This window comes from Sapajus apella, unplaced genomic scaffold (assembly GCF_009761245.1).
Source record: "Sapajus apella isolate SASKATOON/1434 unplaced genomic scaffold, GSC_monkey_1.0 scaffold22, whole genome shotgun sequence".
In the NCBI taxonomy this organism is placed as follows: Eukaryota; Metazoa; Chordata; class Mammalia; order Primates; family Cebidae; genus Sapajus; species Sapajus apella.
The window spans coordinates 9,135,750-9,152,677 of record NW_022436962.1 but is presented as its reverse complement, the minus strand read 5'-3'; the positions used below and the strand labels follow the sequence as shown (position 1 = coordinate 9,152,677).

Here is a 16,928-nt window from a genome sequence, read left to right as displayed (position 1 = left end):
CCTGCACTAAAGTGCCTTTATTGAATTATACTTGGGCTTTGTGTCCAATCTGAGTGACTCTAGGATATAACTGTGTGACTCTTGTCACTGGAGTTATGGGGAGATGTTGTCGATGGGCACCCTTTATGAAGACACACTGGAGAGATGCCTATTGGGCATCACCACCAAAAAAAGGCTGTGATCCTCCTGAGCAACCAGTTCATGTTTATCTTATGGATTACAGGAATCATTTAATTAACACTATTTTCCAGGTTTGTAGTAGCTGCTGCAAAGCTCAAGATCAAAGCCATCGTCCGTCCTTATCACCTATAAAGAATTTTGTGGTATATGTGTTACATATGGACTTGGCTCCTCTTTATTTTTTTGTCTTTTTCTCGTCACCCTCTAATATGATTTGGGTCTATGTTCCTGCCCAAATCTCATGCCAAATTGTAATTCTCAATGTTGGAGGAGGGGAGTGGAGGGAGGTGATCAGATCATGGGGGCAGACTTCCCCCTTGCTGTCCTCTCAACAGCGAGTGAGTTCTTGAGAGATCTGGTCGGTTGAAACTGTGTAGCACCTCCTCCTTTGCTGTCTTTTTGCTGCTGGCCATGTGAAGATGCACCTGCTTCCCCTTCACCTTCCACCCTGATTGCAAGTTTCCTGAAGCCTCCCCAGAAGCAGAAGCCTGTACAGCCCACAGAACTATGAGTCAATTAAACTTCTTTTCTTTACAAATTACCCTGTCTCAGGTATTTCTTTATAGCAGTGTGAGAATGGACAAATACACCCTCCTTTCCTTAACTTTTTCTATAATAAAGCTTTTTATTTGAGATACTTCACATATCATAACATTCACCCTTTTAAAGTGTACAATCCAGTGGTTTTTAGTATATTTACAAGATTATGTAACCATCACTACTACCTAATTCCAGAGCATTTCCATCACCCCAAAAAGAAACTCTATACCCATTAGCAGTCATTCCTCATTCTCTCCTCCCCTCAACTTACTTTCTGTTTTTATGGATTTGCCTGTTCTAGATATTTCATATCAATGGGATCATACAATATGTGGCTTTCTGTGTCTGGTTTCTTGTACTTAGTATAATGTTTTCAAGGTTTATCCATGATGTAGCACGTATCAGTACTTTATTCCTTTTTTATGGCTGAATAGTATTCTATTGTATGGATATACCACATTTTGTTTATACATTCATCAGGTGATGGACACTTGAGTTTCTACTTTTTGGCTATTAGGAATTATGCTGCTGAGAATATTCATTCACAAGTTTTCCTGTGAATATCCTTCAGTTCTCTTTGGTATATACTAGAGGGGTGGTTTGCTGTGTCAGATAGTAACTATGTTTAACTTTTTGAGCCCCTTTCCTCATTTAAAGAAATGTTTTTATCTTATAGTACAGTATGTATCTCTGTAAGCCACTACAGATCCCTCTTTTTGGAATAAGGTGGCTTATAAATAAATAAATAAAAAGTCACAAAGCACTCCCAAGCCATCTGTTTAATAATCTGTGCTAGAATGCTGCCAGGATTCTATATCGAGCCGTTTGGTCTATATTTTCCAGAAATATCTTCTGTCTCTTTGTAAAAATGAGAACATTTTCCCATCTCCAGCATCCTCATGTATCTAGGTTGTTTTTCAGTCCTGCCTGCAAGAGATTTCACGACTCTGGTGTCTCACCTGAATAGGACCCCAGAACTCATCTACGGCCACAAAAACTCTCACCCTCCACCTTCTCATCTGTCTCTGACAGACTTAAATTTTTTTATATCAAAGTAATTCATGCACATGGTTAAAAATAAACTATAACAGAAGAGCTTAGAGTGATAAGTCCCCTTCCTCATCCCTCCCACCTCTAGTCCTGCTCCCCAGAGGCAACTGCTTCTAACTTTTTTAGCTCTTTATTCTGGGAGTAACTTCCATATCTCTAAATAATATGCTAATGCCACTGTTCCTTAGTTTTTCAAGTTTAAACATCCTCTATGAATATATAAGTATCAAAAATGACGCTGGGCTTGGTGGTTCACACCTATAATCCTAGCACTTTGGGAAGCCAAGGCAGGTGGATTGCCTGCTCAGGAGTTTGAGACAAGCCAGAGCAATATGGTGAAACCCCATCTCTACTAACATACAAAAAATTAGATTGGCATGGTGGCATGTGCCTGTAATCCCAGCTACTTGGGAGGCTGAGACAGGAGAATCGCTTGGACCCAGGAAGCAGAGGTTGCAGCCTGGGTGACAGAGCCAGACCCTGTCTCACACACAAATAATAATAATAATAATAATTTATAACTATCAAAAATGAGGATTTATATAAATTGTAATAATTTATAATTATCAAAAATGATCATCTCTAATCCAAACAACCCTCCCCCATCCTACTCTCAGGATGGTTATATAATTATTCTTACTTAATTCCTCTAAATAAAGTAAAAATAAATCTGCCAATTATCTTTGTTGCCTTAAGTGACTACATCTTTATTTTTCATCCCACTAGCTGTTGACAGTAGTTTTGACTCACTGTTTCATAGGATAAAGGTATCATCACTCCTACCTTTCCCTTTAGGCTGCCCTTCCCAAATTCTGTCTTCTGAACATTATTATTATTATTTTTTTTTTTTGAGACAGAGTCTCACTCTGTCACCCAGGCTGGAGTGCTGTGGTGTCAGCTTGCTGCAACCTCCACCTCCTGGGTTCAAGAGATCCTCCTGCCTCAGCCTCCCAACTAGCTGGGATTGCAAGCATGCACAACCACGCCCAGATAACTTTTGTATTTTTAGTAGATTTAGGGTATCGCCATGTTGACCAAGCTGGTCTGGAACTCCTGACCTCAAGCGATCTGCCCACCTAGACAGAGTGAGCATCTAATGCCCACCTAATCTCAAAGTGCTGGGATTATAGGCATGAGCCACCACACCCAGCACATTTACTTTAAATGTTCAGTGTTAACAACATTTACGTTCTAATTTTCTAACCATAATTAGGTCTTCTCTGCTTTGCTTATAGGTTGTTTCTAATCATTTAAATCCAATAAATAGTGTTTACATTTTGTGACAATGTAAATATTGTTTATTACAGAGCCACACAATGTCCTATGATGAATTTTCTTCCTTTTATTTCTTCCAGTTTTTCGTAAGAGTTTCAAATTGCCTTTCTTCTTTCTTCTTTCCCTTCCCTTCTCTCTGTCTCTCTCTCTTTTTTAGACAGGGTCTCATTGTGTCGCCCAGGCTGGACTCACGCCATCTTCCTAAATAGCTGGGATTACAGACGTGTGCCACCATGCCAGGCTCATTCTTTAATAATGCCCTTGTCATTTTCTCAAGTCTGCTTCCACCTTTCCAGCAAATGAGTAGAGGTGCCTTATTTCTCAGGACCTGTTACACAGAGCCCTCCACCCTCCGCCACATACGTGCTGGCCTGGGGCTTCTTCCTTTCACTGATGCCCTGGGCCTGGCAGCAATCCTTCCTCCCTTCCTCCTTCTCTTCCTTTCTTCTACTCGTTTCTTCTTTGTTTATGCTCTCATTTTGCTGCACGCCATCTTTAATTTCTCCAGGGGTGTGTGGTTTTCTGAGTCCCTCATGTCTGAAACTCTCATTGCTCCATGCTCACACTTGAATGGTAGTTTGGGCAGATACGGATATAGGATTCTTGGTTGAAAATTGCTTTGGTCATCGGATATTGAAGGCATAGTTCTCGCCTTTGCCGGTAGGAATTTAGAGGCCAGTCTGATTCCTGTATTTTCAGAGGTAACCTTTTTTGTTTAATCTCTAAGGAAATTTTTAGGATCTAGATATACTATTATTTAGATATAAAACTAATTCTCTTACCTTCCAACACCTTCTAATGACTTTTTTATTTCTGTGATCCTATCTTGAATTTCCACTAGTTCACACTTATTCTCTGATTGCTCCTTTTCCTAGCATCCTGCCCTTGTTTAGGGATGTAACACGTCTCCAATCTATCTGAGAATGCCAATGAAATGTTAAAAATGTCCTTTTGTCTTATGTTTCCTAAATTACTTTTCTTTCTTATGGAGCACTGCCCTGACCACCACTACCATTTATCCTTGTCTCTTTTTCATGCTAAGGTCATTTTTCAAATGTCTGATGATCTTTGTCTTTTCATATTTAAGAGTGAGCCAGCCTGGTTAGCTGGCAGATTTCATTTCATATACATACATATATATATACATATACATACACACACACACACACACACACACACACACACACACACATATATATATATATATATATATATATATACATTTTTTTTTTTTTTTTTGTACTCTGTGCACAGGCTGGAGTACAGTGGTATGATCTTGGCTCACTGCAACCTGCAACTCCTGAGTTCAAGCCATTCTCCTGCCTCAGCCTCTTGGGTAGCTGGGATCACAGGCCTGCACCACCACACCTGGCTAATTTTTTCTATTTTTTTGTAGAGATGGGGTTTCACCATGTTGACCAGGCTGGTCTTGAACCCCTGACCTCAAGTGATCCACCTGCCTCGGCTTCCCAAAGTGCTGGGACTGCAGGCATGAGCCACCATGCTCAGCCCATGAATGGAAATTCCCTCTTAATGTGTATGCTTTACCTTTTTCAGAATGGTCATTCACCTAACATAGGAGAATGAAACAAATTGAGAGTTTCATCATCATAATGAATATCTCTCCTGCTGGGAAATAGAGGCTTCTGAAATCTGAGAGATTCCTTCTTCTTCTTCTTCTTTTTTTGACAGTGTTTTGCTTTGTTGCCCGGGCTCAGTGCAGTGGCATGACCACTGCTCACTACACCTTTGACCTCCCTGGCTCAGGTGATCCTCCAGTCTCGGTCTCCTATGTGGCTGTGACCACAGGCACCACACCACCACATCTGGCTAAATTTTATATGTTTTATAGACACAGGGTATCGCCTTTTTTGCCCTGGCTTGTCTTGAACACCTGGGCGCAAGCGATCATCCTGCCTTGGCCACCCAAAGTGCTGGGATTACAGGCGTGAGCCACTGTGGCCAGCCCGTTGGACTGCTTTTGTTTCTAAATGCAGCTTCCCACTCGCCCCTGTCAGAGATCTTTGTTTCATCACCTCCATATCCAACTGTGTCTGTGTCCTGTCAGTTCTAAGTCTGGCAAGTTCCTTGAATTCAGGGCTCCATCTTCTACTGCCTTGGTCCAGTGGTTCTGGCCCACAGTTCCATTCCAGGTGGTTTCTCCTGTACGATTGCAGCAACCTCCTAGCTGGTCCCTGCCTACCCTCCCCTAATCCAGCCTTACCAGCTCTAAATTCAGACTTGATTATGTCCCTCATTTACAGCAAAAGAAGGCCATTTTAAAGCAATTAACATCACTTCTATGGAGAGCTATTTAAAATATCCATCAAAATTGTAATTGCACCTGCCCTTTGACCTGCAATTTCACTTCCAGGAAGTTATCCTGCATACCGAGTTGTCCATGTAAAACATGACATATGTACCAAGTTATTTATTGTAGTACTGTTTATACAAGCACAGGATTATAGACTGGGTGTGGTGGCTCACACCTGTAATTCTAACAAACACTCTGGGAGGCCAAGGCAGGAGGATTGCTTGAGTCCAGGCATTTGAGACCAACCTGGGCAACATAGCAAGACCCTTGTCTCTACAAAAAATTTAAAAATTTACCAGGCGTGGGAGTGTGTGCCTGTAGTCCCTTGAGGGTGAGGTGGGAGCATGGCTTCGGCCTGGGAGTTTGAGGCTGCAGTGAGCTGTGATCTTGCCACTGCACTCCAGCCTGGCTGACAGAGCAAGACCCTGTCTCAAAAAAAACACAAAATTATAGACACTCTAAATGAATATGTGTAGAGATTTGTTAAATGAAATAGAATATATCCGTATTACGGAATACTATGTAGTCATAAATATGAGAAAATTCTTTTTTTTTTTTTTCTTTTTTGAGACAGTCTTACTTTGTCACCCAGGCTGGAGTGAAATGGCACGATCTCGGCTCACTGCAACCTCTCCCTCCCAGGTTCAAGTGATTCTCATGCGTCAGCTTCCCAAGTAGCTGGGATTACAGGTCACACCACCATACCCAGATAATTTTTGTAGTTTTAGTAAAGATGGGGTTTTGCCATGTTGGTCAAGCTAGTCTCGAACTCCTGACCTCAGGTGATCTGCCCGCCTTGACTTCCAAAAGTGCTGGGTTTACAGGAGTGAGCCACCACACCCGCCAGACAAAATTCTTTACCTACAGACAGGAAATAATATTTAAGATTAAGTAAAAACTGATGCAGAATAAGTGGCTAATACGTGTAATAATTGTGTAAAAGAGGGAGAAAATAATATGTTTAACTTTTTGTCTGTGTATAAAATTCCGGTAAGGTTACACCACCACCAAGTCCAAGTAGGGGAAACAGATTGGGGCATGAGGTGAAAGAGACATTTTCATTTATTTATTTATTTATCTTAATACATTTTTTGCAGAGATGGAGTCTTGCTATGTTGCCCAGGCTGGTGTCAAACTTCTGGCCTCAAGCAATCCTCCCACCTCAGCTGGGATTATAAGCATGAGCAACTATGCCCAACCTGACATTTTCACTATGTACACTCTTGTACCTTTTCAATTATGGAAGACATGAATGTGTTTTCTTTTAAATAAGTAAGTAAAATATAAAACTCTCCCTTTATATTATGTAAATTTAGTTATTTTTAAAAAGTATACACATACTAAATTACTCTAAAATAATTTGTGTGTAATCTATACATACTCTGAATTCAGAATATATCATATCCTAATGTACTTTTAAAATACGAAATGTGCATTTTGCAATATTACTATGTTTGCATATTATATCTATAATACATACATTTTTTAATGGTTTCTTTATAAAAGAATCTGAAAGTGTGAAAGGAAAATAAATCTCAGGACCCCAAAGTCACTAAGCCAAAGGGAAAAGTCAAGCTACGAGCCATGTCAGGCAAGCCTGCCTCCCATTTTATTGCTAAATAAAATAGCTACAAAGATCTAAAAAAAAAAAGAAGAAAATGAAGCTATATACCTCTCTCACAGTTTGCCCACTACGATATTGCTTGTGGGTCCCAAGATCTTGAAAACATTTCTGCTGAATTTCACCTTTCACAGATAAGGACAAAGGACAGAACACAAAGACAACCGTCTGCTCACCTGAAACAAACGCGTATCTGATTGCTGCTTCTGTCCTATGTTTGCTATGTTATGTTATGTTATGCTATGTTATTTATTTATTTGAGACAGGATTCTACTCTGTCACCCTGGCTGGAGTGTGTTGGCATGATCACAGCACACTGCAGCTTCCACCTCCCAGGGCTCAAGTGATCCTCCCACCTCAGCCTCCCAAGTAGTTGGGACCACAGGCATGCGCCATTATGCCCAGCTAATTTTTGTAGCTTTTGCAGAAATTAGGTTTTGCCATGTTGCCCAGGCTGGTCTTGAACTCCTGAGCTCAAGTGATCCACCTGCCTTGGCCTCCCAAAGTGCTAGGATTACAGGCTTGAATCACCGTGCTGGCCCCTGTGTTTATTTTATCATATGTAAAAATGCAGATTCACTGGGCTAGATGAATGCATAGGTGACTAGTCCTCTACCCACCTCTCACATGTGAAGGGCTGATCAAAGACTCAAAAGAATGGAACCATTTGCCTCTCATCTACCCATGCCTTTTAAAAATTTCTTCCTCTTTCAACAACATCCACCCTTTCTTCTTTAAATACTGAAGCCCTCAAAATCATCTTTGAAGACAGGCACAGACCTGTCTCCTGGGCGTGCATCCTTAACCTTGGCAAAATAAACCTCTAAATTAATTGGCACTTGCTTCAGAAACATCTTGGTTTACAAAAGCGTTAAAATATTAACTAACAGTGGTTATTTATAGGTAGTTGGCACATGAGTGATTTTAATTTTCTTCTTTATCCTTTTTTCTGTTTTTCTCTCACTTTTTTCTGATAAACATATCAACTCTAATAATCGGTAAGAAAATAATGGATGCTGCCCTCCCCTACATGGTGCACAGGACCAAGTTCTGCGTCTTCAATGCATTTCCATTCTCCTCCTGTACCATTTCCCATCCTCCCCCCGCACAGCTGGATTGGTGGTTTCTGAACATGGCCCCTTAGCTGTTCTCCCCTGTTCTGCAGAAATGCAACCCAGCCTCCACTGTGCAGCTCATGTGTCACCCCCTTCCAGACAGAATCAGTGGCTCCCTCCTTTGTGACAAGGTAGCCAGCTGTTTCCCACTGGGCTGGATTCCTGGTGGGTGGGGACCTTGTTTTCTTGTCCCTGTGCTACGTGGGCTGGCCCCTGCCTTGACAATGGCCCCTGCCTTGCCAAGTATTGGCAAGTGCAGGCTGAAAGACCACAAGCGCTTCTTGCTCCCTCCACCTTCTGTGAGATGGCTGGGTTACGAGAGTCCCAGTTGGCCACAGTCCTCTCTTCACCGCGGTGTCTCCTTTCGGTGCATCACCGTTTCCAGGGTGTTCTGCCAGACCTGCAGCAGTGCTTGCTCCCCACTGGGGGGGCCCTCGACTTGGCAGCATCCTTCAGACAGAGCGGCATCTTCCAAACCAAGGATGGATACCGACCAACCCCCAGGGGTCTAGCTGGAGGAGAAGGGGCTCTTGGAGACAGCTGATTGGCCTCAGGAGAGGGGCAAGAGGAGGGCTTTTTCTCACATCCAGTCAGTCATCCTGGTGAAAGTGGGGCTGGGAGCCCAGGTAACACATTTGTCCTGACACTTACACACTCCCTCCTGGGAAGCTTCCAAGTCTTCTTGCCTGCCCCTGTCCAGAAGAAAATTGGGCAGGAGGGGAGGAGACAGGAGCAGGGGAGTGACTGAAGCAGAGCCCAACTCCAATCTGTCTCCTTTCCTCTTAGAGCATTTGAGATGGTTCCTTGCCTGTTAGCAGATTCATGAAGAAAAGTGGAGCTGGTAGAGAGTCCCATTCCTTCCCAGTTTCTCAGCGTACAAAGATCCAATAATTCACAGACTGCTTTGTCTCTTAGCCAAGCCCTGCCCCCAAGTCCACATAAAAGTTGAACCTTTTTTTTTTTTTTTTAAGATGGAGTCTTGCTCTGTCACCCAGGCTGGAGTGCAGTGGTGTGATCTTGGCTCACTGTAACCTCCACTTCCTGAGTTCAAGTGATTCTCCTGCCTCAGCCTCCCGAGTAGCTGGGATTACAGGTGTGCATCACCATGCTCAGCTAATTTTTGTATTTTTGGTAGAGACAAGGTTTCACCATGTTGGCCAGGCTGGTCTCAAACTCCTGACCTCAAGTGTTCCATTCGCCTCAGCCTCCTAAAGTGCTGGGATTACAGGCATGAGCCACCATGCCTGGCTGAACCTAAAGGAAATGGAAGAGAAGAGCAGGCCGTGTGCAGTGGCTCACACCTGTAACCCCAGCACTGTGGGAGGCGGAAGTGGGAGTTAGAGAGTAGCCTGAGCAATATATCAAGACCCTGTCTCTACAAGTAATCAAATAATTAGCCAGGCATGCTGGGGCACACCCGTAGTTGTAACTACTCAGGAGGCTGAGGTGGGAGGATGGCTTGAGCCCGGGATGTCAAAGCTGCAGTGAGCCGGGATTCACCACTGCACTCCAGCCTGGGCAACACGGTGAGGCTCTGTCTCAGAAAAAAAACAAACAGAGAAGGGCAGGTGTTGAATTCCTTTTACGTCCATCTGTGCTTTCTCTTAAGCCTTGGTTTAAGAGGTACTAATACAGATGCTTCTTAATCCAGCTGCCGTTGCTTTCATCCTTATCCTCATATCCTAGGAGATTTACCAAGAGGATAAATCCCAGTTGGAAGACTTGGACATCTGGCTCCATTTTTGGTATCATCTCCAGATTAGGGTAGCCAGGGAGAAACCTGGACGTGGAGGGCACGCAGCCCTGCACAGACATAGACAACTATGAAGTCAACTATTAAAAGAGTCCCCGGCCAGGCACAGTGGCTCATGCTTGTAATCGCAGCACTTTGGGAGACCGAGGCTGGCAGATCATGAGGTCAAGAGTTCAAGACCAGCCTGTCCAATATGGTGAAACCCTGTTTCTACTGAAAAAAAGCAAAAATTAGCTGGGCATAGTGGCACATGTCTGTAGTCCCAGCTACTTGGGAGGCTGAGGCAAGAGAATCTCTTGAACCCAGGAGGCAGAGGTTGCAGTGAGCCGAGATGATGCCACTGCACTCCAGCCTGGGTGACAGAGTGAGATTCTGTCTCAAAAAAAAAAAAAAAGTCTCCGTGCACAAAATCCTTCCATTAATAATCAATAATAGTTAATATTTACTAGATACTTAATACATATGACAGGTTTTGAGGGCTTTTCCCCTGTGTCAGGGAAGTGGGTATGTTTTTATATCTCCATATTACACATAAGGAAACTGAGGCACAGAGAGGTGAAGTAAGTGGCCCAAGGTCACTCAGCTAACAAATAGTCCAGCCAGGATTTGAACCCTCTGGCTCTAGAGCCTATGCCCTTAACCACGAGGCTATCCTGCCAGGGTTATACTATCTTCTTCAGGGGCTTGTGAGGCACATTTTGACCCCTGACCCTCTTTGGGTACCCTGGGCCACCCCATGTGTCCAGAGTCTGATTTTGAACTCTAACCAGCCATTCCCACCCACCCCTTGGCTCCCCAGCAGAGTGAAGTGGATCAGCTCCAGCTCAAGGCTGCTGGGAGCCCACTGAAGGAAGGCATTGTCTAGAGCGGTGTCACGCAGAATGAGCCCCGTCCAGCACAGCCCTGCGCTGTTCATTCGGAGCTGCGGCAGGCTCACTGGGTCTTCATGGCAATGCTGGGGGGTGGACTAGAGTATCCTACATGGCATGTGAGGAATTGAGTTCTGCGAGGTTAAGTCACTGGCCCAGAATCCCAGAGTAGCCCAGCCAGGATTCAAACCCAGAACTCCACATGCCACGTGCGGCTCTCCCACAAATCCACAGCTACATCCCAGGCATTCCTGGCTGACATATGTAGTTTGGGTGTTTTACCGTGGTCTTTAACCCACAAGACCCTAAGCTACAATGTTCCCAGTTCCTTTCCTTCCCAGACTCTCAGGAAACCACTTGCCAAACTCCTACTTGCTATAGAATTGCTTGAGGAGAGAATTTAAAATGCAGATTCACAGAGTTCATCCCCCAGGGATTTGGACTTTGGAGGTCTGGGGTAAGACTCTGAATTCTTAGCAAACCCTCAGATAATTCTGAAGCAGTAGGATCCTGATGCACCCATCTCTGAGAAACCTGCTTTACACCCATCTGAGCAGTATCTGTCCCAGTCCCTCACTCGTGGCAGGGGGCCCAGAAACATCTGAGGGATGGGTAAATGTTCCTGATTGTGGGGTTCAGCTTTCTCTTTTGAGGGTTGAAAATGTTATAAAGTGCAATGGGAGATTTTCTAGGCTGAAGATGGGTCCTTTTGCCTTCTGAGAGACTGGGCTGCTTCTCCTGTGTTTCACTCTGGAGGTGAAGGTGGAGTGAGGGGAGAGGGCCCTGGGCTGCGCCTGTGTTTTCAGACCAGGTTGCTGCTGTCTTGGCTGAAATCATAAAAAAGAGCCCCAAGGCAATGCCCCAACCGTTCCCAATCACCTGTTATTTGTCAAACGTACAGATTCCTGCCCCTAACTCTGATTTGCTGAATTAGGAAGAGGAGGGGACAGGGCCCAGAAATCTGCACTCTCAGCCGGCACCCCAGTCATTCCTTATGCACACGAATGCTTGAGAAATTCTGTCGTAAAACATGGACTTTGGAGTGTCACAGACCTGGGTTCCGGTCCCAGCTCTGCGGCAAAGTAGCTGTGTGCAATCTCAGCCTCTGTGAAACTCAGCTTCCTCATCTATAAGAAATGGGTTACTACACATGCTTATTGGTCTTGCTGCAAGCTGATCCTCACGAGACCAATGAAACCATGAGGAAATGTACGCAAAGCATGGGACACCTCAGAGAGGCGGCACTCCCAGCCTAGTGGTAAAGAGATGGATGCAGAGAGGAATACTTTCTCTGGGAGCGCTGAGCATTACTCACCCACTGGCAAACACTGACCTGCTTCAAAACAATTCCGACTTTCCATTTCCTCTGGGGGGAGCTCAGTGAAGCTTTCAAAGGTGACTAGGTCCTTTCCCATACTCAGGTGTCAGCCATCCCAAGTCCCATGTTGGGGTCATGCATTGTAAACAAAACATAATACAATTTTGACTCTCTCCACACCTCCAGCTGAGCCCTCCATCCACCCCCCTGCACCCCCCCCCATTTCCTCTCCACGTGATATTTCCAAATCCCTCACTGGGAAGCAGGCCCAGTCTGAAAGGCCCTCTTGGCAAATCATGGGTCTGCCAAGGTCCCTGAGACCTTTAGCGTCAAAGCCAGGAGTCTCCAAGACCTTCCTTCTCTTTGGCTCTCCCAGTCTGGCCATCCAAAGAAATGTCAGAGCTTTTAAAAAGTTTCAGCCATTCATAACGGGTGAGTCCGCTCCGGAAACATTCCCCAGCTCTGCTGAGAGCCTGCCAGGCGACTTGATGACGTCCTGCTCACAGCACAGACAATGGGCATGGGAGAACAATGAGGAGGAGAAAAACACCCCCCACCCATCCATGGGCTCACATCCTCCTAGGAACGCGCCTCCCCGACGCCCCACCCCCCCATACATTCCCAGAGCTTTGGGGTGGGAGGAAGAGTGCAGAGAGGGGCTAGAGGGCAACTGTGAGAGCAAATGGGGAAAGGAAATCACCAAAATTTCCCCCATTTGGCTGCATTCTGAACCAGTTGGGTGAGTCAGATTAGAAGCCAAATCTGCTTATTCTGGCTCTCCTGCCAGCCCCGGGGCTACTGCTTATGGCCTGACACGGAACGGATTAAAACCTGAGCTGGGAAACAAAGCAGTTCAAAGTCACTGACCTATGGTGCACAGCGTTTGGGCAGGGGTGTGCCTTGTTGGAGGCCAACCGTTGCCACTTAATCAACCGTATGCAAGGAGTTCAACCTCCCAGAGCCTCGGTTTCCTCATCCACTGAAGTGGGGAAATCGTGCATGCTCTGTCTCCCTCACAGAAGGTGAGGCAACATGGAACGCTGGCTGTGAAAGCACCTTCATAATTATTAATAAATTGGCCAGGTGCAGTGGCTCACGCCTGTAATCCCAGCACGTTGGGAGGCCAAGGCGAGTGGATCACGGGGTCGGGAGTTCGAGACCAGGCTGACCAACATGGTGAAATCCCGTTTCTACTAAAAATGCAAAATTAGCCAGGCATAGTGACATGCGCCTGTAATCCCAGCTACTTGGGAGGCTGAGGCAGGATAATCGCATGAACCTGAGAAGCGGAGTTTACAGTGAGCTGAGATCATGCCATTGCACTCCAGCCTAGGCAACAAGAGTGAAACTGTCTCAAAAAATAAATAAAAAACAAAAAAAAAATAATAATTATTATTATTTTAAAAATTACTTGGCCACCAAGTGGTGTCATTACCCTGACTAAGCCCCTGGGGCAGGTCATAGCCAGGAATTAGAAGGCATGGTCCTTTTCAACCCAGGCAGCTTACAACATAAACACGAGAAAAAGACTTAGACTCTGAAAGCCTAGATACAAGAGTATGGACTAGGCTGGGTGTGGTGGCTCATGCCTGTAATCCTAGCACTTTGGGAAATCGAGGCAGGCAGATTGCTTGAGCTCAGGAATTCAAAACCAGCCTGGGCAACATGGTGAAACCTGGTCTCTACTAAAACACAAAAAGTTGGCCAGGCCTGGTGGCATGTGCCTGTAGTCCCAGCTACTCGGGAGGCTGAAGCAGAAGAATTGCTTCAATCTGAGAGTTGGAGGTTGCAGTCAGCAGAAATAGCACCACTGCACTCCAGCCTGGGTGACACAGCAAGGCTCCATCTCCAAAACAAAGCAAAACAAATAGTGTAGACTGTAGATGGCTAGAATTTCTAGACTATCTGGCTTGGGGTAGGTCTGGTTGGGGGTTGGGAGAATGCTTGGGGGACTTGCTGAGAAGTGGTCACTGTTTCTATACTAAGCTCTGCTTTTACTTTGGTTGTGGGTATTCAGGTGTCCTTTCAGGCAGTGGAGGTTATGAGGGAGCTAAGGTCCCTTGGCACCAGCATTAGCATAGGCCCCCTGGCTACCAGCAGAACTGGGCACACACAGGAGTATTCACAGGGCTGATCAAAGAAGGCTTCCTGGAGGAGGGGAGTTTGAAGCATGTCTGAAAGAAGAAGAGTGGGGAATACAAAACACAAAAGTGACAGCAGACAGGTTTATGTAAAATCCAGGAGCAAGAATGAGACTCTGAGGGCATCCAGGGCCCACCTTCATTGTAGGGACAGAGAACTACGGTCTCAGCCAGGTGAGAGATTTTTGCCAAAGGCCCAGTGACTGAACTGGAACTGGTACTGCAGGGAACTGGAAGGAAGGAAGTCCAAACAGAGGGAATGTGGACAGATGCAGGCACAAGGGCTTCAGGGAGGAGGTGCCCAAGGGGAAAGTGGGTTCTTGGTCTAGTAGCAAGATTGAAGAGTCTGCAGAGAACCCAGGGCCAGGGTACAAGGGGCTTAGGCACCTTGCTGGGGAGGAGGCATAGCCCTTAGTGGTGACAGTGGGACAGTCAATGGGATGTCCTGAAGCCTCTCTGGAGCCCCTCTGCAGCCCAGTAACACCTAGGAGTGGAGGTTGGGGAGCAGAGTTTGGAAACACCTTGGAAACGATTGGCTGCAGCTGTGACTGCAAACGGCACTCAAGTCTGAAGTCTGAGCTCAAGGCAGGAGGGTGGCCCCGAGGTGCCCGCTGCTGCATGGAAGGGAAGGGAGAGAGCTGGCCGGGCAAGAGTGGATTCCAGCAGGTTCCTAAGGCAGCAGACACTTCCTGTTTACATTACATTCACAACTATGAACCTAGCAAGGAGGCCCAACTCAGTTTACAAGACTTGCAAGCCAGGTAGGTACTGCAGGGGCTGAGGAAGGCAGGGCAGGGAGGTGGAAGGAGCAAGTCATCTGGGCAGCTGTTTACAATCTCTGGGATAATTCCTACCACATCTACGAAATGCAGATACCAGACCCCACTTCAAAGCCATTGTTATTTCTGCAACTGACCTCTTTCCTTTACCAGGCTGTGAATTCCTTGAGGATATAACACTGTTTATTTATTTCTGAATCTCCAGTGTTTCACAGAGGGGTCTAGGCCAAGAAGACTTTTTTTTTTTTGAGACAAGGTCTTGCTCTGTCGCCCAGGCTAGAGTGCAGTCGTGTGATCAGAGCTAACTGCAGCCCAAACTCCTGGGCTCAAGCTCTCCTCCTGCCTCAACTTCCAGAGTAGCAAGGACTACAGGCATGCACCACCATGCCTGGCTACTCTTCAAATATTCTGTAGAAACGAGATCTGGCTATATTGCCCAGCCTGGTCTCAAATGCCTTGCCTCAAGCAGTCCTCCTGCTTTAGCTTCTCGAATCGAATCACTGGGATTACAGGTGTGAGTCACTGGACCTGACCCAAGGAGATATTTTTCTTTTTTTTTTTTTTGAGACCGTCTCACTCTGTTGCCCAGGCTGGAGGGCAGTGGCACTATCTCAGCTCACTGCACCCTCCGCCTCCCAGGTTCAAGCAATTCTCGTGCTTCAGCCCCCTGAGTAGCTGGGATTACAGGTGCCCACCACCATGCCTGGCTAATTTTTGTAATTTTAGTAGAGACAGGGTTTTACCATGTTGGACAACTGGTCTTGAACTCCTGACCTCAGGTGATCCACCAGCCTCAGCCTCTCAAAGTGCTGGAATTACAGGCGTAAGTGTCTATTAAATTTTTAAAAGCTTTAAAATTTAGGTAATGTTTGTTAAGTTCATAGCCCTTTGCCTAACCTCTATATCTGTTAGAATAAGTGACATCAGAATTCCCAAACTCTAATGCCATTTTAGGAGGACAGGTAGTTCTCCACAGATAGAAAGGGTTTTATGCAGTTGTGTGCCCCACGGAACCCTTCCTCCTTTTAGTAAGAAACCTTTGGGCCAGGCTCGATGGCTCACGCCTCTAATCTCAGCACTTCGGGAGGCTGAGGCAGGCGGATCACAAGGTCAGGAGTTTGAGACCAGCCTGTCCAACATGGTGAAACCCTGTCTCTACTAAAAAATACAAAAATTAGCTTGGCGTGGTGGTACAGGCCTGTAGTCCCAGCTACTCGGGAGGCTGAGGCAGGAGAACTCCTTGAACCCAGGAGGTGGAGGTTGCAGTGAGTCAAGATTGTGCCACTGCACTCCAGCCTGGGCAACAGAGTGAGACTCCTTTCCAAAAACAAACAAACAAAAAGGAAACCTTTGGCTCCTGGTCACAGCCCTCACAGTGAAACAGAGGAGGCAGGTGATGCCTGTTTCTACCCTCAGGAGAAAGATGACATAACAACGGCTTACACTGTGTAGTGCTTTCTATATGACCAGTAAATTCTGCAGGCTTTTCATGTACTAATTCATTTAATCCACGTGCATTCTATGATCAGCCCACTTTTCAGATGGGGAAACTGAGGCAGAGAGAAGCCATGCTATGTGGCTAAGGTCATACAACTAGGATGTGGTGGTGTCAGGACTCAGGTTGAGGCAGCCAGGCACAGCACTGCCTCTATTGCTTGTAAATCTCAACCTCACCCCACCCCCCACTCCTCCACTTCTATAGAGAAGCTGGGCAGTAAATTCCATTACCAAGTAGAACACTTGGTGGGTGGTGTGGAATCACAGGAGGCTGAAGGCAGCCACTTGAGGCACTTGCCCAAGGCAGGGAATAGTACTGAGCCCTAACCCCTGGCCCCATCCCCTCTTCCCCGAGGTGGCCCTCCTACCGTCATCAACTCCGGCTTTAAGAATCCCAGATTAAGGGCTGGGTGTGGTGGCTTATGCCTGTAATCCCAGCACTTTGGGAGGCCGAGGCAGGCGGAACACTTGAGGCC

The 16,928-nt window shown here is 45.9% G+C and overlaps 1 long non-coding RNA gene across 4 annotated transcripts in view; it reads left to right on the top strand.

Annotated features, from left to right (window-relative positions):
• Positions 1-16,928, top strand: part of LOC116558788 — a 56,233-nt gene that overhangs the window by 14,135 nt on the left and 25,170 nt on the right. For 2 of the 4 annotated variants that reach the window (XR_004272169.1, XR_004272167.1), the window contains exons 3-4: positions 6,457-6,631; positions 11,059-11,174. This is a non-coding gene — a long non-coding RNA (uncharacterized LOC116558788). The remainder of the gene's footprint in view (positions 1-6,456; positions 6,632-11,058; positions 11,175-16,928) is intronic. The other 2 variants (XR_004272168.1, XR_004272170.1) reach the window with 1 other exon arrangement.